General features: G+C 35.1%; 1 protein-coding gene across 1 annotated transcript in view; it reads left to right on the plus strand.

The window, feature by feature from the left end:
- LOC137216580 (teneurin-1-like) overlaps positions 1–13,830 on the plus strand; it is a 405,037-nt gene that overhangs the window by 350,993 nt on the left and 40,214 nt on the right. The window lies entirely within an intron of this gene.

Here is a 13,830-nt window from a genome sequence, read left to right on the forward strand (position 1 = left end):
CTTTCTGGTGTGTAATAAGTTTCTGGCATATTTGTACATTTATTAGGGTAAAAGGCTTAGCTGCTGTAACAAAAAGACCCAGCAAAGAAAATTATTGCATTCTCATGCAACGGTCCAAGGTGGGTGAGCAGACACCTCTGCTGCACACAGCCATGCAGAGACCCAGATTCATCTCTTCACGTTATTCCATCATCCCTAGGGCCACTGTTATCATCTGGATAGTTGAAACTTCTCCTACTACATCCTAATTCCAGCAGACAGGAAGTTGGAAAGAATGGAGGAATATACTTGCAATGTGTTAAGGCTTCCATTGGTGAGCACATGGTCACCTGGTTGAAATGGGGCTGGAAAATGTGGTCTCTGGCTGGGCAGTCACGTGATTTCTATAAATGTTACTCAGGAAGAAAGAGAAGACAGATTTTGGTGGATAGAGCTTGTAGTCTCTGCCACAGCTATTATTCCTATTGCACAGTACACTATTATTACCATGCCATAAATGGACCACAGTGATCTGAGATGGCTAGTCCATCTCCCTAAGTAGGGAATTTTCTATTATGTAAGTGACTCAAACCCAAGATATTCTTGTCACTATTTCTATAGAATAGGATCTAAACCATTCCCAAGCCTAGCTCAGGCTATCACTGAGTAAACTTCCTTGACTGCTTAAAGCTCATATCTTTGCCCCTAAGTATCAGGCTGTGAAGCAATGGGTTATAAAAGAGTGAATTGCAAAACCAGTGCATCCACCAGCACCAAATGCCCTGCTCTTTTGATTAATTCATTTCACAATAGAGTGGCAAGGGAAAATTGGTTGAAATACTTTATTCTATACTAAATTCTTCTCCTTTGCCTTTTATTTTTTTTTGCGGTACGCGGGCCTCTCACTGTTGTGGCGTCTCCCGTTGCGGAGCACAGGCTCCGGATGTGCAGGCTCAGCGGGCATGGCTCACGGGCCCAGCCGCTCCGCGGCATGTGGGATCTTCCTGGACCGGGGCATGAACCCGTGTCCCCTGCATCAGCAGGCGGACTCTCAACCACTGTGCCACCAGGGAAGCCCTCCTTTGCCTTTTAAAAATCACTTACAGAAAAAAATCTTCAACAGTTCATTTTGAAGTTTCAAATAATAGTTGTCTATTTGTGAAATATTTTATAGTAAATTAAACGGATAATAATCAATGTCATAGAAGTTTATAGCTTTCACAGTGTGTACTTTTCTAATTGTTCTAATTTTTCATAGTCATCTTGGATAAGACGTAGCGCATCATCTTATCCAAGCTTGGGAATTATACCAATTGAACGCTGTGCAGAAATGTCTATTTTTAAGCAACTTTTCATCCTGTATCCCGTTGACATGATGATTTATTTGTAACTCAGAAATGGAAGGACAAGAAGCCACATGTCTGTAGTGATCACTTATCTTATGGAATTTTAATTGCAATGATAATTCAATCTTGGAGTTAGATTGTCAACTAAATGATGATAAGAACAAGATATTGATAAATGACAAATAAGGGAAGTATTTAGTAAGTCACTGGTAAATCTGTTTTATCTTAATGTGTTGAGAAATTTGAAAATTAGGAGAAGGAAATAAGAGCATATTTATGAAATTTTATAAATTAACTGCTGCTCCCAGATATTATTCTAGATGTTGTAGAGGGTTACATAAAGGAGGAAGAGTGAACTCAGCCTTTGGTTGATCTTTGCCTTTATCAAATAGAAGACAACATATACTTACTCAAAAGGACAAGGCAATATGTTAAGTATAGGTTATATCAGAAGAAAAGGACTGGTCTGTAAGGCAGGAGATGTGGCTTCCGGGATATCTTCCACCTGAGTATGCGACTCTGAGCAGGTTTCTGCTTCTCTCTAGGCCTTAGTTTCCCCACCTGCAATATGAGGGGGTTGCATTAAGTCGACTATGATCCCAAAGAGATTATGTGGTTATTTGAATTATGTAGCTGTACACTTAATAGAAACTACCTATTGATAGAGAATACAGAACACTGAGGGAAAACAATACAAGTGTGAGAAGTTCACTTTCCCAGTAACGATAATATTTAATGGAGAAATATTATCTAAGATTTTTCGAGTGATTGCTTTCAGTGACCTTCAAGAATGCTTCTAATGTGAGGACTTTATGATTACTGTTGGGCAAACAGTGAGATCTCTCTTCTTCTCTCTGAAACCCCCAGAAGATATAAATTGGATGCTATTTTCACAAGTGAATCTCTACTCATCAGATGAATTAAGAGAGAACCCAGATGGAAAGAATAAAAATTGAAGGTCTGTGTGTGTTCAACAGTGAAGGGGTGGGGGTTGGTTCTCTGACTTTGGATAAGATAATAAACTCTAATTTATGTAATCAGAATAAGAGAAGACATGAAAATAATGTATGACTTACTGAAAAGTATAAGTAAAAGCCAAGCAGAAAGAGAAATGAGTTGTCTGATACAGGGGAGAACTGGAATGAAAATGATGGGCCGCATGTCAGAAAGTGAAATTGGGACGGCAACACTAGGACAAAAATACATTGACCGATATATGAAAAAGGAATGGGGCTGGAATATTTTAAATTCATATGGCCCAGTATCATTCAGATTAATTTAAACACTTGGAACTTGAGAATTTCATGGTGCTTATGCGTGAGAGAGAGTGAAGGTTAGCAGTAATTAAAGAAGGGGAAGAAGTTTCTTACAATTATATAGGCCAGAAACATTTTCTCCTACTGTCTCAGGCATTATGTTCTTTTGCCTGTTGCCTGAAAAAGACTTTGTATTGGAAAAGTTTCCGTTATAACACTCTGTAATAAAGAAAGAATTAGAGCTTTAGACTCTAGGTGTCAAACCATTGAGACCACATGATCTAGTGGCAATTCTAGAGTCTGGTTTACACTCTGCCAATGACATCAATGACATGTCAAGCTTTTAGCCAAGTCACTGAACCTATCTATATAACTTTTCTCATATAGCCAATAGGGATTGCACCTCATGGAGTTGAATGTCATAAGAATCAAACAGGGGGTATATCACTTTGAGATTTTTAAGGTGCTATAAAAATTCACCAACTTCTTGTACCTTCTTCTTTGCTGTCCTGTTTTTTTTTTAATTTTAAGTGACTTGGTTCATAAGATTGTGCAATGAAAATATTTTTAAATTTAGGATTGGTTGGAGCACCTGGAAGTTTTGAAATTCAGATAAATTTCTCAAATTATTTCATGCAAGTCCTTCTTGATATTGCTGTTAATAATAAGAATAATCCATAGCCTGATTAAGACCAGGAGGCACTGAAATTTGTGGCTGGGGTGTTTAAAATTTTTTGGATTAGATTAAATTGTTATCTTCCCGGAATCATTTATCTTCATGTCATCATTATCTTATTTTGTCCAAAATTGGCCTGGGGTGTATAGCCTTGCAATGACCTTACTGTGAGGTTACTATTTGCTCTTAGGCAAATTGTTTAGTTCTTCTTTAATGTTTAAAGTATTCTTACACAACCTGACAGCTTTCTGCTGTGGACTGACCTGAGCATGCAGAACTTTTAGGGTTTTTTAATAAGTAACGATAGCCTCTGGAGAAGTCTTGAGATGATTGAGGGTTACTCTCTCCAAAATCTCACTATCAGGTTACAGTAAAAGCAAATCTCAAACCAAATCCTGCCATATACACATATATTATTAATATTTATTAGCAGTTTAGCATATAAAACAGTTTGTTCAGCGTGTTCTCTAAACTCAAGGAAATCCCAGTTCACTGTCCTTTCAGGTGCTTAAGAGATTCAGCCAGACAACTTCTCTAAGAGAGTCCTAAAAGATATTATGGGTTAATCCTGTCTTATAAAAGGTGCTCCTGATAGTGAGAAGACTATGTAATCATGGTATTAAGTTCAGAGATGGTGTATCCTGGGTTGTTGGTTGGTTGAGAAATGACAATGATAAGCATGATAAGAAAGAAGATAACAATAAAAGTAGCAACCACATTACTACATCACATTTATATCCCCAAAAGGTAAATTTCATGAGGGCAGGAACTTTGTTTTATTTACCAGTCTGTCTCCAGCACCTAGAATTGTGCTTGGAACATACTAGGCACTTAGTAAATTTTTGTTGCATGAACAAATGAACAACAGCAACAGCTAAAAATTTCAGTAACTGATGGGCCAGGCACTGTTCTAGGCATTATCACATTTACTCACCATATAAACCTATGTGAAAAGCAAGTTAAATAGAGTAAAGCTTTTACTAATATAAATGTTCTAGAAATGAAGTATATTAATTGATTGAATTTTATGATTAACAGAGCATCACACTTCCTTTTTATTTTAACCCTTTTCATTGCAAATTAAAAAAAAAAAATTAGTGACTTTCCTGCCTCACTAAATAGAATCTAGAGGACATTCTTGAATTTTTGATTAGCTGATTGAAGGTTTTCTCAGGGTCCCAGGAGAAGCTTCAAGCATCAGTTGTTTCACACAGAATCATAAATGGAGAAGGTGTAATACATTAGATTAAATGCATAAATAATCTCATAACATTCTCTAGAAGTTGTTTTTTCCTTCTCGCCAGTGTGGGCAGGGTTACGCTGTTAATGTTTTAATATAGCCTTGTTTTCCTCTGCCAGTGGTCTCATGGAGAGCCAGTAGTGCACAGTGGAGAAAGCACAGGTTTTGGAGTATGAAAAGATTACATTAGAATCCTGGTTCTGTCATTTAGCTGTCATGTAATTTAGGCAATTTTCTTAACATCTCGGAGTCTTAGTTTCCCCTTCTATGAAATGGGGAGAATCCCACTTAGTCTCAGGTTTGTTGTGAAGATTGAACGAGTAGTGTATGTAAATCACATAGTTGCCGCTGCTGTGAGAATCTCATGCACTCTGAAAGACAACTTAAAACATATATCTTGCTTTAGAAACACATGAAGTATGATGCATAGGCAAGAGAATATTCTTTGAAAGTTGACAAATCTCAAATGGGCTCTATACAGATAATTAATTATGAAAGTACCTTGTTCCTTTTATAACAAATGACAATGATAAAATACTAATCCAAAATAACTAAGGTAATTTTTAAAGTTTTACAGCAAATGGTCCATTTTATGAATTCTGTATAGTAAAATCTATTAATCCTGAAACTATTAATTATTTATGATTATGAGTGCAATGGCTAGGCTACATCCCATTGCTCTGTGTAAGGTGATAAGCAAATTCAGACATAGAATAAGGTGGCAAATAGCATACAATACTTCAGGGAAACCAAAGTGTTTTCAAACACTTTCTAAGCACTCGTTTACATAGAAATAACTGATATGCAACTTGTGAATCATTCTTCTATATTTCCAAAAGCAAGTGCTTAGGAGTGTTTCTTTAGCCTATGTTGAACTCTTGTATATATTTTAAATATGTTGCGTGAACACATACACAACTGCATACACACATGCACACATATATACATACATGCGTATATTAATCGTTTGCTTTTTAATGAACTATAATTCTTATGAGTCTTTTTGCAAGTTGGTCCGAAAGAAAGGTTATTTTGTTGTGTTTTATCATCTCCTTTCTTTCCAGCATACTAATGTAATTACCATTTTATGCCCAATGATTGATTTTGTCTTTATGACAGCTGTATGATTTTCATCTTTGTAATCATCTCTTGATACATTCACAGATAGAATAATTTCCAAAATATTTAGAAAGAAACAGAAACATGTTCCATTCATTTTCAAACTTCATATCCAATTTATTTTCATTAACACAGTTTTACAAGATTTTAAAATACTTTTTTCAAATATGTTAAACCCCTAAGTAAAAGTAATTTCCTTTAAAATTGCTTAAAATTTGAAACAAATACTATTTTTTGCACAGAGGAATCCTTCTCTCAGCTATTTTACGTGCTTTTGTTTCATACGAGTTCTTCTAGTCTATCTAAAGTTCAAATAACTATTTGCCAAGTCTTTTCAGATTGTTTCATTGAACGATTCTGTTTCATCGAACAATTCACAATGTCTTAAATCAGTTTTATTTCCCTGAGTACAGTGTTTAGATAAAATTTGCTTTATTCACCTAAACTACTTCTTTTTTAATTAACAGAGAATCTTTTATTATTGAAAATTATCTCTGAAGTATAAAATGCTATGTATATACTGATGGTATTTTAAAGAAAAAAAATAGAATCTATTTAGCTTCTGCCCATAATTTTTCTGGCAATGATTTCAGAGGACAATAGTCATTTAAAATTTAATATTGTCTGGTGTTTTGTAGAGTCCCAATTAGAATGTTATAATTTACTGTATAATGAAATCAGGGTTGGAATAAAAATGCCTGGATTTAACAGAGTAAGTCAATTGTGTCTTGGTTTTAGGAATGTTTCCTTAATGTATTGTTTCATGCGACCAAATTGAAAATTGCCTTCATAAACATTGTAGAGCACTGTAAGTTACATTGTTTTATGTATTTATTTGTATTTACTTGGGCTACAGCATATGATTTGGTGGAGGATAAGTAGAGAGTAAACCTTTTATTTTATGCACATGGGCTCCGTGGAGTGTATAAACAAGCATTTCTAAAACCCTGAGTTGACTCTGACAGACCCAAGGTATTGATGTAGTAGCCTGCCAGCCATTTACAGTCATGCATAGCCTCTTGAATTCCTCATTAGGAAATAATGAGGAAACAGTCATAAATACATTCAATTGATGATGCATTACTACTGATGCTGCATTGCCTTTCAGTACTGGTTAGGCCTACTCTAGAGTTTTAATTAATAGTTTCCAGCAGTTGCTAATGGAAACATTAGATATATGCCATCAAGGCAGACATAACTTTTTTGTTTGATTTAGTGAAAATGTTAAATCCTGTTAAGACTTGGTTACCACAGTACTAACATTCAGTGTAAGTTCATACCCATAGGATTCAGTTAAATAAGACTGGTCAGGAACTGGAATCATTCCTGGCCACCAACGTGAATCACATCCTGCCTACCTTCCATCCTTTATCACACCTCTTTGTGTTGGCCCTACTGTGTCAATTAAGGTCTAATCAGGAAGAGAGAAATAGAAATTAAAATAGAGGGAGTTAACATTGGAACTTGGTTACACAAATCGTGGAGGAACTGAAGAACTGAATATGGGACACTGAGGCCACCACAATAAGAAATGGAAGGAAGCCACCACTGCCTCTTGGGTGAAGGGACAAGGGAAGAGTCAACTGACATGGAAACCTAGGAATGGGGAGCAGGGATAAGGAACAGAGGAGGAGAACCATGAATACTGCACCTGAGGGCAAACAGATCCAAAACAAGCACAATTGCTGTGGGCTTTTGGAAGGAAAATGAGGAGAGAACAAAAGGATAAAAGTGAGCTTGAAGCTCTGGAGAAGTGAGTAAGCCATGTTAATAATAATAATAACAATGATAATGGTGGTGATGATGATGATAATAGTAGCTAACATTGTGGAGCACTATGTGTCAGGCATTGATCCAAGCACATTAGACATTAGGTCTATTTTATCCAACAATAGCCTGCTGAGTTAGGCACTACTACTATCTCCATTGTACAGACAAAGCTGGGGTACAGAAAGATAATTTAACTTTCCCAAAGTCACACAGCTAAGATTCAAATCTAGGCAGTCTCATTCCATAAATGGGGCTCTTAACCTCTACGCTACACTACCTCCCAAAGAAAAACTATGCTGTTTCCCTCTTGGCCATTCCATTCCCCAGCCATCTACATAATTGACCATGTCCTAAGTTAATTTGATGACACTATAATAATTTTGGTAAGAGACAACAAAACCTTTTGCATGCCTTGCAGCTTTTATTAAAACACTTCCTTTTTGGCCAAAGCAATCTTGAGAAAAAAGAACGAAGCTGAAGGTATCATGCTCCCTGACTAGAGACTATACTACAAAGCTGTAGTAATCAAAACACTGTAGTATGGCACAAAAACAGACACATAAATCAATGCAACAGAATAGAGAGCCCCAAAATAAATCCATGCACTTAAGATCAATTAATCTATAACAAAGGAGGCAAGAATATACAATGGGAGAAAGACAATCTCTTCAATAAGTGCTGCTGGGAAAACTGGACAGCTACATTTAAAAGAATGAAATTAGAACATTTTCTCACACCATCTACAAAATAAACTCAAAGTGGATTAAAGACCTAAGTGTAAGACTGAAAACCATAAAACCCCTAGAGGAAAAAATAGGCAGACACTCTGACAGAAACTGTAGCAATATTTTTTTGGATCTGTCTCCTCAGGCAAAGGAAACAAATGGGCCCTAATTAAACTTAAAAGCTTTTGCACAACAAAGGAAACCATTAACAAAATGAAAAGACAGTCTACTGAATGGGATAAAATATGTGCAAATAATATGACTGATAAGAGGTTAATATCCAAAATATATAAACAGCCCATACAACTCAATATTTAAAAGTAAACAACCCAATTAAAAAATTGACAGAATATCTGAATAGACATTTTTCCAAAGAAGACATACAGATGATCAACAGGCACATGAAAAGATGCTCAAACAGCACTAATCATCAGGAAAAGGCAAATCAAAACCACAATGAGATATCACCTCACACCTGTCAGAATGACTATCATCAAAAACCCACAAATAACAAATGTTGGAGAGGATGTGGAGAAAAGGGAACTCTTGAACGCTGTTGATGAGAATGTAAATTGGTGCAGCCACTGTGGAAAACAGTATGGGGTTTCTCAAAAAACGAAAAATAGAATTACCGTATGATCCAGCAATTCTACTTCTGGGTATATAGCCAAAGAAAATGAAAACAGTAATTCGAAAAGATACATGTGAGCGTCCCTGATGGCACAATGGTTAAGAAACTGCCTGCCAATGCAGGGGACACAGGTTCGAGCCCTGGTCCGGGAAGATCCCACATGCGACAGAGCAACAAAGCCTGGGTGCCACAACTACTGAGCTTGCGCTCTAGAGCCCGCGAGCCACAACTACTGAAGCCCATGTGCCTAGAGCCCGTGCCCCACAACAAGAGAAGCCACCGCAGTGAGAAGCCTGCGCACCACAATGAAGAGTAGCCCCCACTCGCCGCAACTAGAGAAAGCCCGTGCACAGCAATGAAGACCCAATGCAGCCAAAAATAAATAAATTAATTAATTAAATTTAAAAAAGAAGATACATGTACCTCAGTGTTCATAGTAGAATTTTTTACAAGAGCCCAAGATGTGGAAGCAACCTAAGTGTCCATCAACAGATGAATGGATAAAGAAGATGTGGTGTGTATATATATATATATATATATATATATATATATATATATATATATATACACAATGGAAAATTTCTCAGCCATAAAAAAGAATGAAGTTTTGCCATTTGCAATAACATAGATGGACCTAGAGGTTATTATGCTTGGTGAAATAAGTCAGAGAACGACAAATACTGTATGTTATCACTTATATGTGGAATCTAAAAGGTAAAACTTAATGAATGGATATAACAAAACAGAAACAGATTCACAGATATAAACAAACCAGGGTTACCAGTGGGATGAAGGAAGAGGGGAGCGACATGACAGGGGTAGGGGATTAAGATGTACAAACTACTATGTATAAAATAAATAAGCTACCAGGACATATTGTACAGCACAGGGAATATAGCCAATATTTTATAACTTTAAATGGAGTGTAATCTATAAAAATTTTGAATCACTGTGTTGTATACCTGAAACTAATACAATATTTTAAATCAACTATACTTCAATTAAAAAAAGGAAAAAAAATGCCTTTTTAATAATAGGAAACACATGCATGGAGGAGTACATATTGTAATGTTATTTTTGAACCATATGAAATTGATGTTTTTGTATATCAAAAACAGTTCAGTATTGGCAATTTTTTATAGTTCAACCTAATGTAGAGGTTATCCAGTAAAGATAAATATCTCCCATTCCCCCCCTCCCAGTTTCTCTGAAATCAACCACTCCTACTAGATACTAGGTATCTTTCCAGAGATATTATGTAAACATACGATCACATATATATTCCCTCTTTTGGCCTAAATAGAAGCACACTATACTTACTGTTGTACACCTTGCGTTTTGTCATTTAGCAGTATCTTAAAGATCCTTATTTTAAACAGCTACCAAGTTTCCAGTTACACAAATGTACTATAATGTGTTTACCAATACTGCTTTAAATTAGTTTCATTCATTTGCTTTTTTCTTCTTTTTTTCATTTGCTATTATAAAAACATACTATAGTTAATATTTTTATGTGTGTCATTTTATACATGAAAAAGTGCTAGAAGTAGAATTTCTGTTCTGAAGTATCTGTGCATTTTAAATTTTGATAAACATTGACAATATTTGTCAAATATTGCTAAATTGCCATCAACAGAAGTTAGATGAATTTGATTTCATCACCAATGTGTGAGAGTGCTGGTTTCCTCAAACACTTGCAAACACAGGGTGTTATCAAACTTATTGAATTCTGCCAATCTGATAGAGTCAAAATCCAATATTACTGTATTTTCATTTTGCATTTTACTAACGATGAATGAGAGGGGGGATTTTTCATATGTTCAAGAGCCACTGATATTTTATTTTCTATAAACCATATTGTTTACCACATTGAATTGTTGGTCTTTTATTATTGATTTGTAGGGTGCTCTTTGTATATTAAGGAAACCAGTCATTTATTTGGGATTTGATTTGCAAATACTTTTTCCATTTCATTGTGTTTCTTTTATGTTTTTAATGGTGTGTGTGTGTATGTGTGTGTGTGTGTGTGTGTATGAATAATAGTTTTTTTAAAATGTTCTATATGGTTTAAAAATACCTGTACTGTAAAAAGCAGACTGTACTTACTAATCAAGAAATCTGAAGGAAGAAAGTTTCAAAATTGGCTGGCTAATTTTTGATGTAGTTGGGAAGGTTCTAGTGGTTTGTTTTATTTTAATCAAAACTAGTTACTTTTATCCTTTATTTCAAAATTTCTATTCTAGATTTTTAATTCTAAAAATGATTTTGTATAAGCGTTCATTGTATGCTTGGAACAGTGTGTCATATAAAATGCATAAAAATATTTTTTCTTGTTACCACAGTGTATTCATATAAATGTAAAAATAGAATAAGAAGAAACAAGAAAACCTTTCAGCATAATTTTTTTGTTGTGATCCTTGTTTCTGATTTGTGGAAACAAATTGGAAAACTTTTTCCAAAATGGATTATAAAAAGTTATCAAATTTTATGATACTGATACTGTCATTAAGCCTACTGATAAAGTCATGACATTTGTTAGGTAGTTGTATTTATCGATAGGAATGTAAAATAAAACCTTAATATTTAGCAATGATTGAGATCACCTGTTTCTTTTCATTCCAGCCAAACATGAATATTTTAAAAGTCATCAATAATGACACATTAAATGCTTTCTTATTTTAGCTGCTTTTAATTTTTGAAATACTATCTTGAGCACTCATTACATACCAAGCCTATTTGATAACTGTTAAGAAATGATTTAAATGGTTGTTAGTTATTAGCACAAATAATTTCATTTGTGTTCCAAAGCATTTTCTTAGTGTCAAGTTAAATTTCTGTCTGGTTTACGTCCATGATATCAGAAATATCTCCCGTAATCATTCATTCCTTTATTCACTCATTATGATAATCACCATAATTTTATTGAGCATTTATTATATAGGCACTGTGCTAAAGGCTGGAGATACAGCTCCGCTGAGGTGCATATGTTCTGGCTTATTTAATGAAGTTGCCTTTTTTTATCATCATGACTCTCCAGCTCTACTATATAATACTGACTCCATTCCTCTCTCACCTCTTATTACCCTATCAACCTCTGAAAAACTAGTGTGTTCCATCTTACCACGTATCTCATTTGATTTGAATTTCTACCTCATTACGTCCAAATTCTTCTTTGAGGCTTTCAAGTTTGGAAATATCATCTGTCACTTCCCTTTGTATCTATTTGATGTTATTTTCCTAAGACTCCTCAACATATTTGCTCTTGCAATAATCTCCTCAGCACAGCACACTTCAAAATCACTCTTCTCATTACTCATGTTGTTCTTCTCACCTTATCTGTTTTCTCCATCCTTCAAGGCTAGCATGTTTCTGAGTGAGAAATACACATAATGTCATATCTGGGTTCTTGTCCCAGATCTTACTAGCTCTTAATAACTGTGTGACCTTGAGCAAGTTAAAAGAGATAAAAGCAGGTAGCATATTTCCTGGCACATTAGAAGACACTAAATTTTTTTCTCTCCAGCCTCACTCCACATAGTTTTCGTTGAAGACTTCACTGAATGCACACTCCTCTGAACTAATCTCTCTCTCCTCTTAACTGCAAACACTCCCTGTGTCACACAAACCAATGCTATCTTGCAGTGATGCTATTTGTAATTTTTTTTCTCCCTAACTAGATTATAAACATCTTGAAGTGAAACTTTTCTCCTTGTATGTCCACTACTCCCCTCCCCAAAACATGTGTTATAATGCCAAGGATACCAGGTACTCAATAAATATTTGGTGGTTGGTTTGTCTATGTGTGAAAATAGGATAGCAGCGTCAAACTTTCTTCAATTGGTAAGATATAATTCTAGGAACACATATAATTTGAGGACCTGGTACTTCTTTTTTTGTCTTGTTGTGGTCCCTGCTAATGTCTATTGGTTTATAGATGACTGGATACACAAATTTAGCATTTTGTGACTCACAAAATCTTTGTTATTCAAAGTCATTTTTCAACCTCTTAATTGGTTTTAGGATTGTAGGGGAAAATGGAATAAAAACTGTAGTGATTTAAAATATCATAGGATAGAGGGACCAGGAAATTAACATATTTAATTACAGATTTTGAATGACTTCAAAGGAAACTCAGGTTTTTTTCAAGGGATTAAGCCAGGAACTGGGCCCTTATTACAGGAGGCCACTTGGGCCTCCATTTAGCCAGTTACTGGCACATTCATTGACAGGAATAATTTAATGATTGTGAATAATCACCAAGTGTAGGAAATAAGGTCCTCTTTGAATCATAAAGCTTTTAAACATGAAAAATATTATGCATTTGTTTGAGAATGGTGAAATGAGTGAACTAATTTCATATAGTCCTACCAATTATGAATGTGTTATTTCTGGCAAGCAGGTCTCTTTAAAATTGCATATGCTTAGTTCCTTGCCAAGGAGGTGAGAGAAAAACATTGTCAGCGTCTTTATACCCAGCTGAGGCCAGGTGTTGTTCATTAACATGTAAATAATGCAATTACTGCCAATTAATATTTTTAAAAACATTAAAGTCTATGGGAACACAGTTACAGCACCTATAAAATTTTAAAAAATATATACATCTTAGTGCTTTAGGTTCATAGAAGGCATATAATGTATAACTTGTACTTTTAATTACACAGTGCATCAAGTTGCTATTCCTTTGCAGAATGTCATGTATGAGGTTAGAATGGTAAGTAAAAAGTACATTGGCTGGTTACTGATCATAGCCAAATATTGAGATTTTATTATGGGTTATAATATTTATTCAGTTCCTACCGTATGTAAAGAATTGCATTAAGTGCAAGGCATTCAGCGGTAAACAAGGCAGAAATGGTCTGTGCCTCATGGAGCTCATAGTCTAGTTGGGCTCCACAAGTAAACACACAGTAAACATACAGATAAACACACAAATATATTAATATCATTATTAGCACTCAGGTGAAATGAGAGGGTGCCATTTGAAAACATGATGGGGTCAAGTGGACACAATTTGGGTAGAGTTAGGAAGCTATCTATTAATAAGCAACATTTCAGCTGAAACCCAAAGGATGAGCAGGTGATAGTGAA

This window comes from Pseudorca crassidens, chromosome X, assembly GCF_039906515.1.
Source record: "Pseudorca crassidens isolate mPseCra1 chromosome X, mPseCra1.hap1, whole genome shotgun sequence".
NCBI lineage: Eukaryota > Metazoa > Chordata > Mammalia > Artiodactyla > Delphinidae > Pseudorca > Pseudorca crassidens.